Below are 21,101 nucleotides of genomic sequence, written 5' to 3' on the forward strand. Positions count from 1 at the left end.
AAGAAAGGAAGAAAGAAAGGAAGAAAGAAAGGAAGAAAGAAAGAAAGGAAGAAAGAAAGGAAGAAAGGAAGAAAGAAGCCAAGGAAAAATATCACACAAGAATTTAGATTTTCTGTGATAGTGACTTCATATGTATAAACTGAAATGAAGTTGTATCTTTTTTGAAAAAAAAGATTGTCTGACGCTAACTGCTAGTTGACCACCAGGAGACACTGTTGCTCTGCAGAGTTGAAAAGTGAGGTTGTGCCTAGAAATTATCAGAGGAAATACATGTAACAGGCACTGTTATCTTCCAGGTTATAGTCTTCATAAAACTTATACGGACTGAGATGAAGTTTGGATTTGTTCTGGGTAGGGATCAAATGAATGACCTAGCATTCTCCCTTGTCAGAACTCTCTCTCTCTCTCTCTCTCTCTTTCCCTCTCACTCAAAAACAAAACAAAACAGGAAAAAAGGAATCTGGTGTTCTTTGTCAAAGGGTAAAAGATAAATGTTATTGTTTTGTAGTACTTGGAGAGATGCAGAGATACAATCAGATACAATCATAATTCCAGATGGAAAAAAAAATTAAAATACATTAATATTTGTATTTCTTGTTTCAACATAAAATCACGTAAAATTTGTAAAATATTTTTAATTGATATTTTAATTAGTATTATTAGATTTTTATCAGATAACATTGCATTGGCTATTTTCCTAAATGATAACTTGGTTTGTTAGTTGGTAGTGCCAACTATTGGTATTGGTATTGATTGCTATTCTTTAAGTGTTAAATAAAAAATTAATACAGACTAAAGCACTTCATATTCTTAAAAAATGTTCTTACATTAAAGTGCAATATATCCATAATATCCATGCATACATTTGTAGTATATAATGATGCATGATACAAGGATATATAACACATATAATATAGTGTAGTATAATATAAAACATAGAACAATAAACACACACAGCTTGCTCCAAAAGTAATGCCTCCTATGTATTCCCATGGAAATTACAACAGATAGAAAGAGCACAACAACACTGTTCGATAGAACAAACTCTCAGCTACAAAACACTATCTTTCAGCACTGTTGTCACCATCACTTATGCATTTTTGCTAGCTATGAACAAGAGCCTACATGCTGCACTCATAAAAATCTGCATGGCCATTTGGAACGTGGCTCATATTTCAAGTTGCTGTACACTGCTGAAACACACCACCCACCACCTCACTGTGTTCACATTCACTGTCTGGTCTCCTTAAACGTTTAACAAGTATCAGTGAATGTCAGTGGGTGCTTTTTTTGCCTCATGGAGGAATTCATTTCCACGCCTTTACTTCACCACACTTCCATGTCAAATGCCAGACTGTCAGACTGCCTGTCTGCTGTCATACATCACACAGCAACAACATGTAAGGGAATATTGGTGGGAAGGCACAACCTCTTCTGCCATACCACCAACGTAATAAAATAGGCGGCTTTATCTTCGGAGCAGCCCTGTATAATATATATTATGTATAACATAAAACTGCAATGTAGAATATATTGTCTAATATATGCTACATATACGTATAATATATTTTAATGAAATTCTTTATCATTACACATATAATACATAAAAACATATTATTGCACACATGTACAAATGCATTTAGCTGACACACCGGAAGACTGTGCTACCATTCAGTGAGACCTGGAAAGGCTGGAGAGTTGGGCAGAGAGGAACCTTATGAAGTTCAACAAGGGCAAGTACAGAGTTCTACACCTGGGGAGGAATAACCGCATGCATCAGTACAGGTTAGAGGCTGACCTGCTGGAAAGGAGATCTGCAGAGAAGGACCTGGATGTTGTGGTGAACAACAGATTGACCACAAGACAGCAGTGTGCCCTTGTGGTCATTGTGGCCAAGGCCAATGAGTGCTCATGGTTGCTTTTGTTTATATTTTATTAATTGCTGGTTTTAGATGAATTTCATAGCTGTATCATCAGTTTCATTCAATTATCTGTGATATGGACAGTGATTTTAATTTTCAAACTGAGAACAACAAAATAGTTTAGAGATCAGCTCTTTATGTGCAAAAATGGGCTCAGCAAAACCAAGGTACAAATGGAACTGAACTTCATGAGTGATGTGAAAATAATAAAGAATTATGTAGTTACAGAAAAGAAAGGCCATGGAAATTGTGTCCCCTCTGATAAATGAGAAGGGAGAAATGACAACAACAGACACTGAGAAGGCCAGGTACTCAACGAGTTCTTTGTCCCAGTCTTCACTGACAGTCATGCTCCCCATGTTTCTCATACTCCTGAACATCTAGGCAGAATGGTGTTGCAGGAGCAAAATCCATCCTGACTGTAAATAACACTCCCTGATATGACTGAATGTGTACAGATCTATGGGTTCCAATGACATGAATCCCAGGGTCCTGAAAGAACAGACTTACGTGTTTGCCAAGACTCTCCATCGTTTTTGAAAAGTCATGGCTGTCAGGTGAAGTCCTCAGTGACTGAAAAAATGTAAACATCACTTCCATTTTTAAGAAAAGAAGAAAGGAAGACCAAGGGAACTACAGGCCAGTGAATCTCACTTCTGTGTCTGAGAAAATAACAGAACAGATCTTCCTGGAAGATATATTAAGGCATATGCAAGATGAAAATCTGATCCAAGACAGCCAGCATGGCTTCACCAAGGTCTGACCAATCTGGTGGCCTTCTACGATGTAGTGACATCATAAGTAGGGAGATAAAGGAAGGACAAAGGAAGGGCAACTGATGTTGTGTACCTGGAACTGTGGGCTAAAGGGAGCTTGTAAACAGGATGGAGACCAACTCTTTACTTAGTCTGATAGTGACTGAACAAAGGGGAATGATTTTCAATTAGAAGAGGGGAGATTTAGATTCAGATTTAGATTAGACGTTAGGAGGAAATTTTTTACTCAAGGGAGTGGTGTGAGGTATTGAAACAGGTTGATCAGAGAAACTGTGGATGCCCCATTCTTTGAAGGTGTTCAAGGCCAGTTTGGATGGGCCCTGGGCAGCCTGGTCTAGTAGGTGGCAATCCTGCCCATGGCAGGGGATTGGAGCTCAGTAATCTTCAAGATCCACTCCAACCCAAACCATTATGTGACTCTATGGTTTTATGATTGATATTGTTTAAGACAGATTTGAAGTAAGTGAACTATTACTGGTATTTTCAATAATACAAATGAAAAGTTTAATATCCTTATTGTGGCTTTGAAATATTACTGTGCCAGCTAACAAGAAAAAAAAATGTAGCTAGTAATATTTGTTTTCTTTCTTAGAACTGATTATACAGAAATATCACAAATATTTTTCTGAGATATCCCCAATCAAATAATAATTAAAAAAAAAAAAAGCAAAGAAACACAAAACCAGCCATTTTTTAGATTGATTTGTAGCTAGTGGCTCAAATGCTACTCAAAATAAGACTGTTTGCTAGAGTATATTAGAGAAAAAACACTCAGGAAGTAGAAGTGTTTGCCCGTGGAACTGTCTTTACACTAAAAAGACTTAAAACTCTATTTTAGCTAACAAATTTTTAAGACTAGCTTTCTCATAATCTATGTGAACCTACAAGTTCAAAATAAGAAAAGGTTTGAAAGTTTAGCAGAGAAATACAGGAAGTGCCTCTAGACAAGTTCAGTTAAGAAATAAGCCACATAAAAATGTGAATAACTAACATCTAGATTAATTTACTATAACTATGAGGGACATCTATCATTCAAATTGTTTGAATTATGGCTGTGGGTCTTCATGAATAATACCTATACGCTTATTATAGGTCAGAAGCGTGAATTCCATAATGAATTCTCCATCCCACTGGATGAAGTGATCATGACAGTATTCTCCAGTTTCTAAATTCTTTGAAAGGAATGGGAATAATTAAAGTACAGAACAAAGCAGAGATAGAAAGATTTATCAGCTCTACTGTTTTGTTATTTTCAGCCACTCACTTGAATCAATTTTGTGTTGAATGTAGCTGTTTCCTAACAATCTGGAGCTGCCTTTTCTAATTATTTTTTATGTAAGTCATGTAGGGAAGAATGCCAAATACTTTGTGATTCAGTCCACCTGACCTTTTTTTAGAAATATACTTCCTGAGAAAATGTCTTTCTGAAATGATAGTGTCTCATTTGGAGACTTGGTCTTAAATAAAATTGATCCAGATAATAAATAAGATAAATAGTGGTAATACAGGCACAAATTGCATAACATATTAAGGTCTGGAAGCTAAAACACTCATGTCTGTTGATTTTTGATAGTGTTTGCAGACTATTTTCTTTGGTACTTTGTCACAGGCAAATTATACAATTTTAGAGGACAGGATGCAGTCTTTGGCTGGGGCACAGAAATTGAATAAACGATTATCATTAGGGCTGGAGCATGTCTTTCAAACATTATGTTTGCTTTCATGGAGCTTGAGTGTAGCCCTTGCCATGCAGTAATGGAAATTTTGAACCTGGGAAAAGCAAAAGTTTTGAAAGGTGCAACAGTCATTTCTCAGGCAGCTATTAAAACATTGTAAAACCACCTGTTTTCCGCTTTGGCTGCTTCTCTTCTGGCAGAAGTATTGTCTGTGCTTGTAATTACAGAAGTGTCTGATTCTCCTCCACCTGTAAAAGTTTGGATCCAAATGATCTGGGCTTGAGTGATTGCAAAGGATCAAAGAACCACAGAATTTCAGAATGGCATGGGTTGGAAAGGCCCTAGAAATCATCTAGTTTCCATCCCACTTCTGTGGGCAGGGTTGCCAACCACTAAATCAGACACTAGAGTATGTTGGCCTGGGCCCCATCCAACCTGGCCTTGATCACCTTCATCATCTCCAGGGATGGGTCAGGGATGGAGAGTCCCTGCATTTTCTTACATTGAACCATGCCCTTCCAATCATATCTTCTCCATTCCTTAGTTCCTGGAACTAGTTGATATTCAAAAAAGCATAGGATTTTTACTTCTCTTGCCTTTTCACAAAATTTAAGATTTTAAATACATAAATTTTATTTATATGAAACTGACACTTCTCAGTTAAAAGCATATCTTGCATTTTACTTCTTTTTGTTTTTTAAACTATACTAGCTTCACTAAGATTTGATTTTAGATTCACTATGTACAACCCACCCTCTGTGTAGCAAATAATCAAGGATATCCAGCCATTTTAGATCTTGTTAAGTTGTTGTCATCATTGTTCGAATTACCATATTATATCTATTTTATATCAATAAATATCTTTCTGCCTTCCTTTTACAGGTGAAGTGTACAGTGTTTAGTCTCCATCCATAGGAGTGATAAAATAAATGCAATGCAAAATTACCTTATTGTTTAGAGAAGTCTGACTAATCAATAAGCAGCTTTTTTTCCATTTTTGTCTCAATTTTGTTGAAAGATCATAGATTATCTAGTACAAAATTAATATATATTTCCACTAGCTTAGAAGAAGATGCCAGATTTAGAAACTGTACTCATTTATTTCCAATTTACCAGCTTACTTCTTTCAGATCAACTCGGAATTTACAATGTTTTTTCCTTCCAACACTACTCTGAATTACGAACGAGCTATTATCTCCACTTTACAGAAGTGCTCTTCATGCAAAAGAGAGGCTAATTTCAGAAGCTAGAAAGAAATCTATTATGGAGCCAGTCTCCCTTACCTCAGTATGAGTATGTGCTTTCTGAGTTGGTCTTCATATAGGTAGAGCTTGAATTAAGATCTGGTACTTCTGGAAATCCTGTCAACTCTTACATTCATCTTTAGGTACAAAAAAATCCTAATTGTTCCCAGCATAGGAAATCTATGGTAAATTAGGGAAATCACATCTGAACTCCTGATTTCTAGGTCAGTACTCAATACACTCTTTCTCAAATGATGTAGTTCTAAGATCAGGAACCATTATATGTCAACACAAAGTATTTCATCTGTGTATGTACTGAATAAGCTTCAGCAAACTTTGATGTTATCAGACAAGTCAGAATAGTTCTCTGAAGGCACACAAGAAAAAGTATCCCAATGATCCCAAATGGTAAAAGTACTTACTATCCTCGATGTCACTACCTCATCAAGATCTTAATACAGGAATCTAAAACTTGATCTAAAGATTTACTATTAAAAAAAAATAAAATTGTATTACTACAAAAATTGCTACAGTAGGTACAAAGGTTTTCTAACAATTATACATACATGATAAAAGCTAAGAGCATTTAACTTTGTGACTGTTATACATGATATGAAGTCAGACAACATTCTGGGCATATCTTTATATAATTACACATGCCTTGCAAAATTTTTATGCAAACGATAAAAAGAAAGCCTTATGCAAAGAGTAAGTGCTTAATACAAGAATCTAGTGGCTGTCTTCCCATGTAGAAATGTGGATTTCATCTTTTGTCAATACGTGTTTCATACAACTTCTGATGATGAACCTATTTGCCTGCCATTATGAATAAGAAGCTGCCATTATATGAAAAAATTATTCATTATTCATCAAAAAAAACCAGATTATTCCCAACAGTAAAGCAATTTCAAACAGCTCCCTCTCCTATGACTGGCCTGCAAGACCGTATGCCTCACAAACATAAAAACATGGGCATTAAAAATATTTCAGTGATCCAACTCATCTAGTGTAGCATCTGTAAGTCTGTGTGCAACTCATTTGCTATGAGGACAGATCATAAATATTTGCAGGAAAATATTGTATGACAGTGGAGGCATTAGATTTTGCTGTTGAGAACATGGTCTATCAGCAAGCTTCTGTGTATTAATTTCCTGTTTGCCCTTGTTTGGGTTTCCCAATACCATTGGAAGCCATAGTTAGATAGTCTGTGCACTTTTCCATGATCTTTTAATATCTGCAGCAAAAGCATGTATCAACGCTTTGTTAAATTTGCCATCTGTATTTTAAATTTGCCATTTCAGAATCTCAGGTATATCTCAACCAGATATCTGCAATTCACAATAATTGTTTAATATGCCACAATTTTCAGCATTCAAGCATTCATTTCCACTTGGAAATGCAGAAGGGGAGATTTATAATGGCACTGAGATTTCCTGCTAGATTTCCCATCTGGTGATCGTCTCTCTTTGGCACTACAAAATCCCGGATTTTCATCCATTTGCAGCTGTGGCTCCTGCCCCAGTGAGATCAGAGTTGCACCTGGCTAAGCAGCCTTTTAGAAAATGCTACAAATAGTGCAATATGTCATTTTAAATGATGATGACTCCTTTTGGATTATGCAGTAACAGCAAGCAGCCTGTAACTTGCTGGCACACCCACCACAAATCAGAAAATTTCCATTCTATTTAAGTAGATTTATTGACTCGCTGAAGGCCACAGAACAAATCCGTTGCAAAGGGGAGGAAGCATCCTTAGTGGCACCCACAGGGTAACAACACAACTTAAAGCAGCTGTTCTTAAGCTGCATTAAGGCCAGGACAAGCCCTCCTAATTAAGCAGCTCCTTTGCCTGATGCCTGTTCCAAGCAGATATGTACTGCAGGAAAGAGGAGAATTGCTGCTCCTCATACTTGGTGTTTACAGGGATCACTGTGAATCAATAGCTCTGCCACTTATGGAAGCATTTGAATATATCTTGCTTATTGGTTTATGATGAAGGCATTCTTGGCCCTGATTTTTGACACTGTTACTTAAAAACAGCAGCCACGGGAGTCTCTGGCCAAAACAGTACACACGGCCTCAGGAGGCCAGGATCCTCTTTACTGTACTGGCAGCAGCTTGCCAGGAAACCCTGGAGAAATCACTCTCTTCTCTTACCCCAATCTCTCCTTCTCTAAAGCATGATTCTTCTAAAAATACACTTGTGCAAACTTTTCCTCCATTCAAATCACGTTTTACCTAAATTCTTTAATCTCAGAGTCAAAACCCAGAACACTGCTGAAAATGATAAAGAATTAAAATGTAGTTGAAGATAAAACTGAGAAAAGAAGCTATAATTGTACTTGCTATTACTGAGGATTGTTGAATATCACATTGGGTCCATTTGCATTTTTGGTGCCAGATGGAGAAACATCTATTTCATTATGAATATTTGGTTTTACATTTTACTTCCAAAGTCTCAGAAGAAAAACATGCTTGAGACTGCTGGAAAAGGCTCATGGCCAACTCTTCAGATATTTTAGGACAACGCAACTGGCAATTAATAAATGGATTCAGTATGTCCAAGTTTTTCCGGTCAGTTATGGGTGAAAATTGGTGAAACCTGCTGCCGTACTGCAACACAGTAATGATTAAATCAGGAAAGGGATGGGTCTGCTATAGATTCTGTACCATTTCAGGTGGCAACACTTTGAGTTTGCATAAGAAAAATATTTACTAAAGCTATCTTCAGCTGAGATGAGGGAAGGTGAACGTATTCAGTTTCGAATTAATAACATCTACTGGAAAGTACAGGATAAAACCATGGTGCCTAGAAATTAGTATTTTGTCACATATGGATACTACTTTATGTAAAATCTCAACAGAATAAGAACAAGGATGGTGATAAAACTATGTTTTAAGGTCAGCCCAGAATTAAACTCATGTAGAATATATGTGAGACTTCAAAATAGCCACGGCTCAAAATTTTCCATGGCCTACATAACATTAAAATTAATTGTTTCTGTTTCAGATGTGCTCATATTTATATAATAACAGATTTTCATTTCTGAGACTTAGATGTGAAATTATGTGATAAAGACTTGCATTCTTTAAAGTTGGGTGCATCCACTCAATTTAAGTCACATCTGCATCTACAATTTCAGAGGGGCATAGATCAGCTTTTTCTGAGAACAGTTTACACTAAGACGTCTGAGTGCATAGCCCATGATGACATATGAAAGTGCTGTTTGGTGAGATTAATTTATTTGATCATAATGTAAATAGCCACAGAATAGGCATTATATATTCTTGTACTTTTCTTACTCTTGGCTGCTCATGCATAGCCACTGATGTTGCAAAATGTCTAGGTTAGACTCACTCTTTGGCAGAGCAAGTAGTAATAGTTATGTTTTATTGCAGGTTTTAACAGCCACAGAAGCTTTAGTAGGATATTCTAATGCAATTTCTGCAGCAGCTTCTCTTAGAAGAGTTGGTTGACTGCCAAAAACATTTAAGCAGCCTCAAAGAATGAATGCACATGAAATAGGTTAAGGTTACATATTTCTTTCCATCAATTTATATTCTGACTCAAACTGAAAATTTCATTTCAGATATGAAAGTTTTCCACAGATTTTGAACAAATTGCTTATAGGTTGAAAATATCAGGTTTGTTAAAAGCATTTTGTCCCCCTCCCTCAGAAAGGAGGAAAAAAAAAAACTACTTTGCACTCACTTAAACTACTTAGAAACACTAAAACATTTGTTAACACATGCTGAGTCTTTTGTACTTGGGCTCTGACAGGAATGAAGAATCAATTAGCAACAGGATGTGTATATTTTTTGTCACCTTTACCTATAGAAGTTTAAAGAGAACAAACTCTGACACTGAAGTACCTTGCAAAGACAGAAATTGTAGATTCTGTAAGATAAGGCTGAAAGGACAGGAAACTCCACTGAGTGATTTACAGGCTGTCTGCTGTTCTCCCAATAGCTGTCTGTCAATGCCACATGTGGCATCTTTCACATAGCATACTCTTTAAAGAAAGTCTGTAAAGGTAACAGATATCAAGAGAGAGTGTAAAAGAGTACTTGTGTTAATGCTTGAGAGCTTTTATAGTAACAGTTAAAAAGGAGAAGTCTCTAAGGCAGTACTTTCGTAGGTAGCAACACAAAATGATCATACTCACGGTAACCAGCCATGATTTGTGTTTCAAATCCAGAACATCTAAAAACCTACCTCACCTAATGTTTGAAAGAATTTTATTTTTCTACTATGCAGACTGAATTATCAGGTTACAGTTATGAAGTTGCAAAATGATTTATGAAGTCCTATGACAGGGTTTCTAATTCTGATTCTCTATCTGTGGTCATGGTTAGGTCACCTACTCTTTTCATCATCGACCTACAAACTCTAAAATGAATGTATCATCTAGGAAGGAAATGGGGACAGCTATAATTCAAAAGGATTAGATACACTCCATGACATAACAATACGAACCCTCACCATGGCAATATCTTCAAGCAGCAACTTACAGCTAATGATGGTCAACCTAGAAGACAAGAAGGGATTTAAATTTTATCTTTATAACTGAACATTTCTATTAATGTACATGTTTAGTAGCTGTCTTTTTCCTGTCGACTGACATATGTTAGCCATTTATAGTGCATCTTGGTAGTCTTCTCTTACATATCTTTGCATAACATCCACATGTTGGCAGGCGGATGCATACCATATGTATGGTCCTGTAGGATAGCCTCGTCTGGGCTGTAACATGAAGAAAATACTCTGCACTAAACCCCCAAGAATAAAAAGAATCAGGAAATGAGGCAGAGCTCTTCTTAAATCTGTGCTCTATGCACCCTTTCCCATATTTTTTTTATATCCATTGCAATGTTATGCATCTATTCTATGCCCAGGCATAGGCAGAGACTTCTGCAGGAGTGAAGGGGTAGATTCTTGAACCTTTCAATGCTGACATCCGCCTGTGCACAGTGTGTAGTGTAGCCCACTCCTGATTGAAACCACTGGATCCACCATCCCATAAGTATCTGACTTGAATGAAAATACATAATGCATTGCAGCTGATAAGGAGCAAGGCAGTTGCTGAAACATATGCATGAAGCCTTTTTCAGCTAACTCTGCTAAGTCAGCTAACCACTGTGAATTTAAACTACTTGTAGCTTCTGAATTATCATCTCTGAACTGTAATAGCAGAATAGCAAAATTCAATGCAGAGGCAAAGAAGCAACTGTAGTCAGTGCATGGAAGAAGTATTTACAAATGTACAGAGCAGACGGGGCTGGAAGGCCACCAGTAACCATCTGTGATACCTGGAGTCCCCGAGAACTTAGAAGCATAGCAAAATTGCAAACCACTTACAAAATGATCTCTCAATTTTCATTCCAAAGGTTGGCTGTACTTCTCTTCCCTATCTTTAATGAAAAGCTGAATTTAGTGTTTATGCCCACAAAATAAATTCAAGATGTTTTTCACCTCTTCTGTTACTAAGGTTTTCTTTTGCTTATTTTTTTCTAAATGTAATTGTCACTTTTTATTTTTTCCTCCTTTAATTCTCTTTTTTTTACCCCTTATACCTGTAGCTCCAGAGGGATCAGGAGGGCATAATAAACAGGGCCGAGTGCCTTCAGGTTTGCTGGTTATTCGTTTAGGGAATACAGTATTGGCTTCCTGGCATGACCTGTTCATATGTATTTTCATCATCAGTGCTTGAACTTTGTTTGCAGGATAGTTTTGATGATCTATGTGGAAATAAACTCTAACAACATAAAAGAGCTATAAGAAGTTGGTGGATTAAGAAGGTCATGGATTAGTTTCTCACAGTCTGATTAATTTAGGGATGAGTTGAGGAACGTAATGAAGATGACTTGCAGCCTTGTCAGTATTCATCCCCTGTGCTGGGATGAGAATATATGGCTTGATTCCATGAACCGGCTGTGAAAGACACTGTCAGGCAGCAAAGCCACACAGACTTAGCACCATGAATGCAGAGCCCTGGTTTTGCTCTGTCACTAAATAAGGTACCCAGGGGCCTACCAAATTCAGTGTATGCATGGATTTCAGCTTCCTAAATGAAGTGTTTTTGCTAAAAAATCATCCTTTTATCTGTTCTCTAAAATTTCCTCTGTGTCTCAAAGCCAGTGGAATTTTGTCTATGCAATTTATTGCAAAAATATTTGGAGATTAAGCCATGCAGTATTCCTTAAAACCATTAGAAGAAAGTGGAATGGTGGTTGGTGTGTAGTGTTTGTATTTAGAAGAATACTCTTTTTGTGTGTGTGTGTGGAGTACTAGTGTGGAGAGGGTATCTTATCCCTGTCAAGATGGATGAAATATTTACAACTTCATAAACCTGTTCTGGGAATCCTAGAGGTAGGAACAGTAAAAGTGTAATTAATACATATGAAATGTGTGTGTTACGCTGCACATTTTCAAGCTAACTCTGTTACTCATTTCAGTATTAGATTTGTGCGTGTTCCTTATCCCTTGAGATGGACAAAAATGATTGTGTAATGTCATTTAATAACATATTGTCCAATACTAACAGAATAATACTTGTGGATAAAACCCTGAGGCATTCTTAAACACTTTCAACTTTTCTCAGTAAAAATTAGTGTCAAATGTGTAGACGTGCATAAGACTTGGCTAGAGTACAAATAAAATGATTAATGACTTGGAGAATTAGTGAAGGTTGCTGAGGAGGTGAAATACACCACTGAAAATAAGCAGATTATTAACCTTATTGTTTGTTTAAAGGGTATGGTAGACCAAGTAATTAATTCAAATTATTCTCTGCTATTACTGGGAGAGGTCTGTGTTTAGTAAGAGCTTTGTTTTGCAATATTCTGTTTGAAAATTTTATTGATTTACTACTGGGCTAAATTATATATTTTGACTGAGATATTATGTGTCATATGTTTTATCAAGTAGAAGGCCATGGTACATGGTCCAGCTCTGTCTTGGTTCAAACAGTTTGGTTGAAAAAAAGTAGGCAGTGAGTCTGTGTTTTTCTGTAAAAAAGAGTATAGTGTCTTTCCTGACTCTGTTGTTTCTGTGTACAGAAAAGTGAACAGAAAATATAAACAAGGAAGGCAAAAATAATTAAATAAATATAATTCACTTTGAGAGATGAGCATTTCTGTAAATTGCTATTGCAAATAAATCTTAAGTTAAGCATCAGCTCTGGGATAAACTATTGCGGATTTGCAAATGTAACAAGGAATTGCAATGAAGAAAATAAAAATAAGATGATCTTCTTTTTCTTAATGTGAAGTATTTTGCTGTGGTCACACTTTGAAGTATCTGGGTTTATTTATGATATGTTCCATTTTACTATAACGTTCTTGCAACATCCAGTTAACTGTATGTTTTTACACTCTGCCAACAAGAGTAACTCTATTTAGGTACTTTTATATTTTCATGGAAAGTAATGTTAAGAAACATTACATACGGAGAGTTAAGAAACTCCCCATAAAGCTGACAGCTGTGGCTTTATAGACTGATTTCAGTGTTTGCACTTTGAAATGTAGAAGCCTTATCTTAAAGTTAGCTACTAAAGTCCATATTTCAAAACATATAAAATGTAACAGGATTTTCAAAACTGTTGCCTATTTGTAGTTTTCATTTATTTCTGAAGGAAATGTAGGTTCCCTGAATTCATAAGTGGTTAAATGTGATTATAAATGTAAACAGAAAACTCTTAAACTTTGAAAACTAAGCCTGAAGAATGGTCAATTAGAGCTATATATATAAACATATAAAATTAGAATTTTAGGTGTAGAAATTTAAAACTATAGAGAATTATGCATAAAATGTCTAAAGAACTGTACTGCTGTAATGCGTTTTAATTTACATAACAAAAGACTAATTTCTACTTCACTGGTTGTTGAGAATCTCTCAACTGATTCTTTCATACTAAAATATTTTGATATAGAATTCTGATCTGAAATGACTATTTTGACTTGAAATTTGAAGCAGTTACCTTCAAGAACAACTCTCCGCAAGATGCCATTTTCATACAATCCTCAGAGTTCATCAGAGTAAATATATATATATATATTTAGATGTGACAAAGTATTGTATTTATTGAAGTGAGAAATACAAAATTGGAACTGGCATGTAAACTAAAGTAGTACACACAAACATAGGTATATACCAAGTCAATAACAGCAAGTCTTACTAAGCTTGGTGAGTGGTCACTCCTTTCTTGTATTCTCCCCTAGGGAAAGGGGAACAAGTTTACAATTCACATTATTTTTTCCCCACACTGACACTGAGATTTCAAGCCCATTTGTGAGATGTCTAGCTTTCTGCGCAACAACTAATTCAAAGTTTAGCTTACAAGTGTGAATTTATCTTGGATCTTTGAACTTAACACACATCACAATGGAACACAGTCCAGTCTCAGAGAAGACATCTGAAAGAAAATCCCATAGAAAACTGATGTTGCAATGTAACACAATCATAACGAACCACACTTAGAACTTCTACATTTCTGTTCAGCTCAATAGTGGAACTTTAATTTTTTATTATTTTTCTATCTCTATGTATGAATATTAGATAAATTATTTTGTTATTTGTATAAAAATAACAGCCCACAAAATGTGCTTATCAGTTCCTGCAGTATCACAATAAAAACATCTCAAACTACATCACATCTGACATGGAAAACTTAACAGAATTTATTCTGTTTGCACATGTGCACTTACACTCATAATATGGTTAAACACTGAATCGAAATGATGTTGGAAAATAAGTGCTGCATCTGGCTTTGAGAACTGTATCAGAGACAGGGTATAGACCTGCCTTCATCCTGCACTGATAAGGGTGAAGGAACAGCAGTGTTGGAATTATTTGGCCAACAGATTGCATGCATATACAGAAACACAATTTAAAAGTAACTCTTTTACAAGCTGAGAGTAAAACACATCTTAAAAATAGTTTTGTTGTAAACAACCTTTCAAAAAGGCAAGACTTATTCTGACTAGAGTTTCTTATTAAATATGCTCTGACTAGTTGCTCTTTATTAAAACAGGTTCATTTGCCTAAACATTGTTTCATAATGGTAGCAGCAGTGATCAGATCTGTGAGGAGAGTACAAGGCAGCATGAGGCTGCTCACTGTTTTAGAGGGTGGGAGCACACTCACTGTGTGAGGTGAGCCCAGGTAGGTGAGCTGCTCTGTCTGATGACCAGGCTTTGGGAGGAGGTGGGGAGGCTGAGAGGCATCTGAGAGTCCAAAAATGACTCTCTTGATAACGGAGCCAGGTTCTACCTTCTCTGGTACTTAAATTCCAGCCTTGCATGGCCATAACTGAGGTGGGCCTGGCATCTCATCTGCACTGGATAAGGACAGCAGTTTGAGGGACACTGAGGAGTGGAAGCAAGTTTCTGCACGTTGCTGCAAGTGGAGTCCCTGTCTGTCACTCAACTTCCAGTGCTGAGTAGGTATAAAGCCCTGGGTGTTGCAGACAAGGGATATGGGAAGAGGGAAGAAGCAGCATCTTTTCAAGTTCTGCCTTCAAGGCCAGTTCATCCATCGCCTCATAGCAAGTAAAACATCAATACCAGAACCAAGGAGAAACAGCAGTAAGTTATAGTCATAGGGGATGGTCTCTTTCCTCAAAGGAATGCAGGCTCCCATCTGCAAACCAGACCCTCTTCACAGAGATGTTCGCTGCTCCCTGGGGTTTGGATCAGGGATGTTACGAGAAAGCTTTCAAATCTAATATAGCCTTCAGAGTATTATCCACTCCTCTTTCAAATGAATAACTGCAAGAAGCCTGATGTCCATTGGAAGAGATTTTGGGGCACTGGGCAGACAACTAAAGGGTTTAGGAGCACAGGTAGTGCTTTTCTCAGTCCTCCAAATAACACAGACAAAGGAAAGAAAAAGGGAAGCCTAAGCCATCAATACATCAATGGCTCCAAGACTGGCATAGTCAACATGGATTTACCAAGAGAAAGTCCTGTAATTGTAATTTGATCTCCTGCTATGATAAGGTCAAACACTTGCTGGGTTAAGGTAAAGTGGTGGGTGTAATATTTCTGGATTTCAGTAAGGCTTTTGATGCTGCCCCTCACAGCAAATTGTCCAGTGGTGAGATAGACATGTTCATGCTATGGTGGGTGATGATGGTTCAACAGTTAAGCTCAAAGGGTTGTAGTGAAAGGGTTGCATCTTGTGAGCTGATGGTCACCACTGCCATTCCCTTAGGGTTCAATTCTAGGGCTGACTCTGTTCAACATTTTTATCAATGATCTGCAAGCAAGAGTGGAGTGCATCCTCAGCAAGCTTACTAATAACATTAAACTAAAGGCCTTGCAGAGAGGCCTAGATAGACTAGAGCAATGTGTGATTAGCAATGGCACAAAGTTCAACAAAGCAAAATGCTGAGTTCTGTGCATGACAACTGAGATATAAATGGTTGGAATAGCTCAGCAGTAAGGGACCCTGGGGTGCTGGTCTACAGCAGGCTCAGTGTGAACTAGCAGTGTGCCCTGACAGTCAAGAGACAAAGTGCATGTCAGGGTGCATTATACACAGTGCAGCCAGCCAGCCAAAAGAAGTCATTCTCTTTTTTATTTTTTTTAGCTCTGGTATGACCTCACCTTGAATATTGTGTGCATTCTAGACTCCACTACATAAAAATAATGTTAAATTCTTTGAAAGCATCTAGAGGAGGGAAGCAAAGCTGGTAATAGGGCTGGAAGGAATGGCTTGTGAGGAGAGGCTGAGAGCACTTCAGTTGTCCTGTCTGGAGAGGGGAATGTTGAGAGGTGAGCTCATTGCTCTCTGCAGTTCCCTGAGAGGAAGCAGAGGGAGGTGCTGGGCTCTGCTTCTGGTCACCAATAGCAGGACATGTGAAAATGGTACAAAATTGCTCCAGGGGGTTTGAACTGGGTGTTGGGAAAGTGTTCTTTACTCGGAGAGTGGTCAAACACTAGAACAGGCTTCATACAAAGGTCGTTGATGGCCTGTGGCTATCAAAGTTCAAAAGGCATTTGGATAATGCCCTCAGTAAAATGTTTAACTTTTGACTAGCCCTGAAGTTGTCAGGTGGTTGGACTAGATTGTCTTTGTAGATTCCTCCCAAGTAAACTATTGTATTATTACATTTTGAATTGAAAGGTTTGATTTGTTCCACTTATCAACTTAATGTAATAATGAAGGATTTTCAGACATTTGAGAAAACATCAATTTAATAGATTTGTCAAAACTTAAACATTCATACCAGCAATCAGTTACAGTGAATAAGAGTCTCTGAATTCTCTGACAGAAGACAATATCCACCTCAAAACCTCTTCAGAGCGCAATCAGCAGGTTACATTTGCTTTTGAGTGCAGCTAGGACCAATTACAATAACAAGTAAACTAAAATTCTAATTTAATGTCATATAAGATAAATGATACAAAGAAATCCTAAATAGTCTATTGCCACTAAACTCTCTTTTTTATTCCATTATTGAAATAAATAAATAAATAACAGATCAGAGAACATCAGTAAGTACATGGGCATCTCCCAAAATATTATTGTGATCAGTTCTTTTGTTCTTGCTCTTTGCATCTACACAGTATCAAACCCACTACTACAGTCATCCAAGTCACTAGCTGTTTCTTTTCATCATAGGGAGCAGAGACTGTGATATATTTTTCTTCCTCTTTTTTTTCCCAAACGGAGCATGTATGGGAGGGAATGAAATTAAACAATACAGATTGTCAAATAACTTAATTAAAATGTTCTTTGAGGACTGAATACCTTAGCACATTTTACATCTTCTCTTTATAGCAAGATGGACAAAGAAAAATCATTTTCCCAAGCTTGTGAAATTTTTTAGGTGCAGAGTACGTCTCACAGTATGGACATGGAAGTCCTTCTATTAAACCTCAGTTGACACAGATATTCTTACTCCTTTTCTTCTTTTCCAGCATAATGGAAATGAAAATGGGCCATAATGACTGATTCCATATTACATTATCTACAGATTTTTCACACAAACAGTATAAACAGGAACATTACATGACACCTCATATCCTATCCATTTTCATATCTTCTTAGTATATGTCTCAATAATAAATATATGGACAAAGAAACAAATAAATAAATAACAGTAAGATGTTGTAAAATAAATAGGTGAAAAGAAGAAAATTCTTTGATTATGTGGTGCTGGGAGGAGTGGTTTCTTGATTTCCAGTGCAGCAACTTAGGCAAAATAAATTTTCTGTTTTGCATCCCTAACTTTTAAAACACTAATACAGATCTATAATTAATAATCCTCCCCTCTTCACAAGGGTGCACCAATGTGTTAGATGCCAGCTAAGCAAAGCACTCTGTCTTATTCTGTCAACAGCTTGTGAGTGTCCACACTGGGACTCAGCTCATAATGCCTTTGTCTTGAGAGTGTTCAATGCTTACATAAGTGCTTAAATCCCATCCATTTCAATTAAAGTTTACTGCAGACCTCAGTGCTTTGAGGAATCCATTTATAAGAAGATCTTCTTTTCCTTAGTATGACTTTTTAATGAATAGCTTCAGTAATTTTATGTCCATAAATTCTGAGGTGTGTAAAACCAGTGAATTTCTAAAAGCTTTCAAAAAATATTCTGAAGTACCATTTATAATTGGAATTCGATGTAAGAAGAAATTAATCTAAGTGCTTTGAACTGTTCATGTAGTGCATATTATATAGAAATTTTGGCTGCTCAGCTACTATAAGTGATGTAATTCTCTGCATGAAAATTTGCTTCTTGATCTCCACAAGCTAATCTCATTGGTTCATTTCAAATATTATGGTGATCATAAGGGCTACAGCTGTCTGAAATATTTAATCTCTTACTTATAAAAGCTGGAGGTGCAACATAACAATTTTATAACACATCAAGTTCTCCTTTTTTTTTGTTTTAGGAAGTGAATAAAATATTTATTTAGTGAATAAAACAAAACAGAAATGGCCATTGTTCCATATCCACGAAATCTGAGATATGCAAAGTAATCACATAATAATCTGCTAGCTGTAGCCAAACAGATCAGAAATTGTACACATAAATATAGTGATACAACAGTGTAATACACAATTACCAACAATAATACTCATAGAGATGAACAAATGTTTTGTAGGCCCTTTATGCATCTTTTCTGAATTACTTTGGACAGTCCAGGACTCAACTCAGTAAGAGTTTGTTAAGAAACATGGACGTCAGTATATCTGACTATGTACAGGATTTTGTTTTCCAATTGTGTTTTTAAAACGCTAAGAGAATATAAGATTTAGTGATATTAAAAAGTACATTGGAATAATTTGTAAGGTTTTTGGAGTGTTCTTTTAAATTCAAACTCTTCCCAGTTGATTCACAGGAAAACTTCATGATTGTGTCTGCACTGGAAGTTCCTCTTCTTATGGGAACAACCAGAGTAGGTACATGAGTCGGCTTTGTTGCCCCTCAAAATTACTCATAGAACCATGTTTTAAAAACTGCCATATCCAGCTGAGCTCACTGCTTACATATTCATCAATATCTGAAATAGGGGAAAATCACTTTGTTAGCCACCTCCAAGATTTTCATTGCTTTGAAATATGAAGTACAAAATGTTACTGCCGATTTTGTTTTTTATGGAGGCATAAAAAGTCAAGTATTTTGCCTTCAAACTACTCTTACAAGGGACAATATTTTATCTGAGTGTCTGCTAAATCTTTCTTAGGTAATATGATGCAAATGCACTTTTTTCTTATAAATATGTGAAGAATCATAAATAGATTCAATTTCACAAGGATGTCAGCTATTTATGAGTATTCTTATTCCATTTGATTACAAAAAGTGGTATCTTGAAAATTGTAATGTAAAACATTTTAGTAGAAATTAGACACCGGTTTCTGTTCATATTTGCAGCCCCTAGCTCTAAATCAGAATGTATTTTATTAACAGTGACTGGTTAGTTATGCAGAAGGAAAAACTACACATGCCCTTCTATATAGTAGAGTGGTGATCTCTATTTTTTACCTTAATACAACAGCACGCATCTCTTTGCAGTGGAGAGACAGCTTAAAGATGCAGCTTAGCATACTTATTATGCCAGGACAGGTGATGTTGCTATAAGAAGTAGCTCCAGGTATCTACAGTTCTCTATCCATAGTCTCCAACTGCAGTTCTATGGTGAAACAAATAATTCATGCTGACCTAATATTTAAATATATAAATATATAATCATATAAATATACATGTATGAATAATGGCTGCAAAATAAGATTTGGAAATGTGCATATACTAAGAAGTCTATTTTTAATCCAAATCATCCCATAGCTCATTGTCGAGATAGCACAAAATCCTATTCAGCATGAAAGTGGAATTGGATACCAGTACCCTCAGAGGAAGGCAATCGAGGTGCTGACTTGTGTTATTTTGTAGATGAAACTATAGGAAATAGTTTAAGGAGATACATATTAACTAGCAGAAACTTAGCTCCTACTCTGATAATCTAAGGACCCACTTATGATCTTAACATACACAAAATAAAAAAATAAAAGACCTCAAATGTCTAAATAGTAAACATTTATTTTTATTTTGAATTCCATTTAAACTGATATTAAGCTATGTATAAGATTTTCACACTGGTTGTTTTATCTCACGTCTATATAGTGATTGAAAATAATACAAAAATAAAGCTTTTCCTACTTTTTTTCAACTGTGAATGATCTAGTAACCTAATATAATTAACAGAATCAACTGAAGAAAATATTCTCTTTGTGCACATAGAAGAGGCTGCTGGTTCTAGAAGCATTCTATAGAGAAAGTGCTTAGTTAGCGACTTTGATTGCCTTCCAAATTTCAGAAGCATATGTGGAAAAATAAAAGATAAGTGATTTTGATTCATTTTTTTTAGAAACATAATTGGTTAACAACTTCTTTCTAGGCCCTTATCACAGCAACGCAAGGAAAAAAAAATGTCTCTTTTTCTGATGTGACTGTAAACATCAAGGTAAAGGAATTCATTTGTTTTGTCTACCTAATGAATATTGAAAAGTACTGTAGACCTACCTCAGCTTCAAATGTTGTGTTTAATGGCACTTAAATCAGGCATTAATTTGTTCCTGTTACATTTCCTAACAATTGCATTTTGCTTTAATCAGTACTATATTTATCTCACTGTCTCAAAGCTGTCTTTTGTTTCAGAACGCCATTTGGGCATTTGCCTAAGCATTGCTAAACTCTGAAAGATGCAGAATTTTGTTTAAATGTCACAGCGCATTGGCTTGCTCTTCAAAAGTAAGTTAAAAAAAAAAAAACATAATGAAGACTCATCATTTCCACGTGTTTGGTTTGAATGACTTCCCACAGCTTTGGGAACTGTGCAGGTTTGAGGACATGGTTGGGAATAGGGACTTTTTGCTTTCACACCAGGTGTCCTGGTCTGTAACATTACGGTACAGTATATTTGAAAGAGACAACAACTTTGTCATTTGGTTTTCTTTTGTTTTGCATTATGTTTAGT

General features: G+C 36.2%; 1 long non-coding RNA gene across 5 annotated transcripts in view; it reads right to left on the reverse strand.

Moving 5' to 3' along the window:
• Positions 1 to 21,101, reverse strand: part of LOC110393747 — a 147,090-nt gene that overhangs the window by 122,284 nt on the left and 3,705 nt on the right. For all 5 annotated transcript variants that reach the window (XR_002435168.1, XR_002435166.1, XR_002435169.1 and 2 more), the window contains exon 2: positions 10,101 to 10,146. This is a non-coding gene — a long non-coding RNA (uncharacterized LOC110393747). The remainder of the gene's footprint in view (positions 1 to 10,100; positions 10,147 to 21,101) is intronic.

This window comes from Numida meleagris, chromosome 2 (genome assembly GCF_002078875.1).
Source record: "Numida meleagris isolate 19003 breed g44 Domestic line chromosome 2, NumMel1.0, whole genome shotgun sequence".
Lineage (NCBI taxonomy): Eukaryota > Metazoa > Chordata > Aves > Galliformes > Numididae > Numida > Numida meleagris.